Source organism: Medicago sativa, chromosome 8 (assembly GCF_051527215.1).
Source record: "Medicago sativa cultivar Bolivia chromosome 8, Bolivia_mono, whole genome shotgun sequence".
Classification (NCBI taxonomy): Eukaryota; Viridiplantae; Streptophyta; class Magnoliopsida; order Fabales; family Fabaceae; genus Medicago; species Medicago sativa.
In genome coordinates this window covers 33,341,502-33,346,410 of record NC_140756.1, presented here as the reverse complement: position 1 = coordinate 33,346,410, position 4,909 = coordinate 33,341,502, and positions in this window count along the sequence as shown.

Here is a 4,909-nt window from a genome sequence, read left to right as displayed (position 1 = left end):
AACGGAAGTGTCAAGTTTCACTCGTCTCAACGGATCAGAGTATTGGGTTAAGCCAACCGGTGGGAATCAAAGTAGCGCAACAGAAGTTAATCAGTAAAGTGGTTGACAGTAACCATGGAACATGGAATCTGGTAGTAAGAATCTTCGTGAAGGATGTTCAGGATAGTAATGCAGTTTAGTGAGAAGTATTATGAGACAAGCAAGGAGTTCTCGATATGATAAGTAAGTAATGATACTCCCACTGTCAGTGATGATTAATGTAAAAGTATAAAGGATGTATCTTCACTTAAGTAAGACAAGGAAGACTAGAGTTATCTCAATGAATTAATCGGGTTGCATAATTGTAATGTCGAATGTGTAGAAGAGCTATTCGTTAGTCAGAAGAGTATGTGCTATGTTAAGGAAATCCGGTTTATGAGATATGCACGATGAAGTACATACCCTCTTTTACCATACTTGTTAAGTGATAACGATACTTGCTAGAATAGTGTTAAGCCATGATTTATAACTTTTAAAGTTAAGATTGGTAATAAGGAACTTGGGAACGATGTTGTTTTAAAAACATGAAATTTTATATTGTTGAAACTAGTGAGGCGTGTCGTAAGCGAGCAAGCTCACTTAAGACGTACAGGCTGCAGGGCCAACTTGTTTTAGACAAGTTTGGGGCGAGTTGTGAAACCTTTTTCAAAATATAGAGACTCGTCCTGTGGTTCTGCAGTATTATTACAGACTCAGTTTTAAAATGATATTTTTAAGTCAATTATCTAATCGTTCCAAGAACCTATGTACCAAAGTTTAGAAATTTTTAGAAGCAAAATGCTAGAATGAGTATCGTTATTGACTAACGAGAAGTGGTACTAGAAAGTATGCGAATACTATGGAAGATAAGGTATTAAGAGGAAACGGCAATGTCCGTGTGATATCAATATCATACTGGATGCACGGATTTGTGCTAAGAGTGTTAAATGCAAGTGCAAGTGGACTTAGTAGAAAGTTTTAAGAGTATGTGATCCACAAGACTGGTTAATAAATTGTCAGACGAAACGGTATAATTGATTTCGCTTCTTTATGCCAAGTTAGACGAGTTACCCATGGATACAGGTGCAAAGAGATAGAAAGGTTTCTTAAGACTATGATAAAAGATAAGAGGTTTGTAGAATCATCAAGATAAGTAATATAAGTAACGAGCACAAGTTGCAAGGTGCGGTAAGAAAGATTGTGTATGCATGAGAATGTATGCATGATAAGATGTTTTAGATGCAAGTAAGCACTGTAGGGCAAACCTGGATTCCGGTAGGACCCCAGTTTAAAGGCAAATCCTGAGTGTTTTAGTTATGGAAGGTTACTCAGATGTGTTATACCCTAATTTTGGACCTAAAAATACTTGTTCAAACTTTCTTTCATCCTTGATATATGTCTATCATCCTTGAACATTTGTCAATCTGCTATTGTTTACACTAACATTTCACTCTGCTTTATCTCTCAATTTAGTTTTACATATCTTTTCAACTGTGTGTTTGTCCATGTTTTCTTGCATTTCAAGTCATCCAAAAACATCTTTCCTGCATTTTAAGTCATTTGATATGTCTCTGATCAATTGCATCTTTCTCTGCATCTTATTTCAATATTATTTGCAAAATTCATGAAAAAGGGTATTTTAGTCATTTCCTGCATTCCACTCATTTTAGTCCCTTAAAAATTGTTTGAGCCTTTTCAATTGGTTTGAATAAGTCTTTATTTCAATTCTATGTCAAAATCCATTTCAAAAATTGCATTTGAAGTCACTTTGAGTCAGTTTAGCCCCTAGGGGCATTTTAGTCTTTTCATGTGTTAAAACTCTGTTTAAATTCTAAAAATTGTCTCTGAGTCTTTTCAATTGGTTTGAATAAACTCTTGCTTCAATTCCCTGTTAAAAATCCATTTTAAAATTGCATCTGAGTCATTTTGAGTCGTTTTAGTCCCCAGGGGCATTTTGGTCATTTCACACGAAATTTCGACAGAGAGAGGTTACTTTAAAGTACCTCATTTAAGTAGTTGGTTCATTTTAGTCCGTTTTGTCATTTTTAATCGTCTCATTTTACGTTATTTTCAATTTACGTTTTTTAAACCAATTTTAGTTTTTTTTATTATTAAGTCCTCAAAGTCTTCAAATTTACATTTTAAGGTATTTTTTTTACAGTTTTTTCTATTTTTTTAAAAAGTTATTTATTTTTTGTAACTAAAAATTATTTAATTTAAATAATTAATTAGGTGGATAATAACATCAAATGTGGTGGGGGGTAAAATTCCGAAAAACATTAAATTGGGGGGTTAAAATTCTGAGTTTCAAAATAGGGGGGGGGGGGGGGGGGGGGGGGGGGTAAAATTCCGAAAAACATTAAATTGAGGGGGTAAAATTCCGAGTTTTAAAATAGGGGGGGGGGGGGGGTAAAATTCCGATTCATCCAAAATAGGGGGCAAAATTGCACTTAAGCCTTTTTCTTAAGGTTTGTACGGTTACAGTGTGGCTTTGGTACGTTAAGGGTACACATGTCCATTTTTTGCGTGTAGAAAATGAGGCGGTTTTCATCAGAATTAATAAATTATACTCCCTCCGGTCTCAAATGTAAGAAACTTTTCACTTTTTAGATTCATTCAATAAATGATGTATTTGGTCTTTATTATAGACCACATACATCATTTATTGAATGAACAAAAAAAGTGAAAAGTTTCTTACATTTGAGACCGGAGGTAATAGTTTTTTTTTCTTCTAAAACTCAAACGTTTCTAGAGTCATACAACAACCATTATATTACTGTGGGACTGCTGCTGCTACCTGCTCAGTGCTCACCTTTCCAAAGTTCTCGGTCTTGTCTGCCAAAAGTTGGAGGAAGTAGAAAAGTCAAGCTTTTATTTTACTGTGTAAGGTCTCTTCTTATCTTCTTACTTCTTACTCACTCCAGTCTCAAATGTAAGAAATTTTTCACTTTTTAGGTTCATTCAATAATTGATGTATGTTGTCTATAATATGGACCACATACATCAATTATTGAATGAACCTAAAAAGTGGAAAGTTTCTTACATTTGAGACCGGAGGGAGTAGTGTATACTCCCTCTGTCTCATAATAGATGGCCTGTTTGACAATGTACAATATTGATTTTGAAGTAGATAATATAGTCACAAGGAAGGGGGGGTTTGAATTGTGACCCTTTTAAAATTAAACCTGTCACTTAAAATTTTATTCTCAAGTTGAAAACTTGGAATGGTTAAGTTGACTGACAGACTTCAGAACGTTCTGAAGTGTTAGTCTGAAAAACAGTTTAAACAGTTAAGTTAATTAAACGTGTTTGTGTGTGTGTTGTGTTTACTGAAATTAAAGAGTAAAGAGAAGAGAAGAAGGACACACAGAAATTTATAGTAGTTCACCCAATGTGGGCTAGTCTACTCCTCACAGTTTTGTGAGATTTTCCACTATGATGCTTGAGATAACTTCTCAAATCCTGCACCGTACAACTCTGTTCACCTGAACAATTACACAACCTGTATTCTCTAAGCCTCAGCAGGCTTGCACCTTTCTTGCTAAGTTACCTACTTAGACTTTACACCTTCCTACTCAACCTAATACTTTAGTACCCCTAAAGCTAGATGAGACTTTGTTTACAATTTGTATGGAGTTTGTATGGAGTTTGAATGATATAGATCAGACAAAGGAGAAATGGAGGAAGAGATTTATCTTTAAAAAGATAAGAGAAATATTGATGTACACTTTGAAGACTTCTTGGAATCTTTGTGATGATCAATATTTTTGCTAAAGCTTCAAACACTCTTATGTTGTTTTCTTGTATGCTTTGCAAAGGTGTGTGTTATGCTGAGGTCTTGATCTCTATTTATAGAGTTTCTTGAACCTTTGTAGCCGTTGGAGAGTGTCCACTGGTCTTGTGCCACGTGTCCTGGGACCCACCAACTTATACTTGAATTCTGGGCAAAACTGATGTACTTCAGAATGTTGCTGTGTTCTTGAGAATACTTCAGAATGTTGTTGTGTTCTTGAGAATACTTCAGAATGTTGTTGTGTTCATCATGATCTTCATCTGGGTTCATGTGGATGAACGGTCAGATATGCATCTGGGCTTTTTGCAGATGAATGTCACATGAATTTCTGAGTTGTACTTGAAGATTTGCTTTGTACGACTTTAGAATGTTCCTGGGTCAGATTTTCTTTGCAATCTGTCTTGGAACAAGTGCAGGATCTCATAAAGTGGAGCTGTCACTTTCATTCCATGCTTTAGGGGATTTGGTTTGCTTTGTACAGTACCAACTTCCTTATGTGTCGAAATCTTGTTGAATAAGATTTGATCTTGCTTTTGTCTTTACCTTTTTCTTTCCAACAACTGTACTGTTCATGTCAGAAAAAAGCATGGAGCATGATCGAACTTTCTGAACTCAGGGGACTTCAGAATGTTTCTTTTTGTTTCACTTAGGATGATTTGTAAGACTCTTATTTGATGTAATCAAATCCTAATAGTGAAACATTTATGAAGTGCAGCTTGAAAACATCTAGGATAATATTCTTGACGGAATATTCCTAATGTTTTGTACTTCAAATGTTCATAGTCTTGAATGAACATTGAAGATGCCCTTTTTGACTTTAATCAATTAAATGCCTTTATTCCTTGATTGATTTTAGTCATTGTACTTTACTGGGCTTTTATTTAAGTCACGTAGACCTTGCATGTTCTTTATTTGGATCATGAAAATCTGGGCTTGGTTCTTGATGTTCATCATGAACAACCTTCTGAACTCTGTCCAACCTTCTGAACTCTTTTTAACTTTCTGAACTCTGACTGAGTTCTTAAGTCTTTATGTCCTTTGATTCTTTGTTTCTTGGTATGAATTGAAACTTGTTCCTGTCTTAATTAACCACTCAAG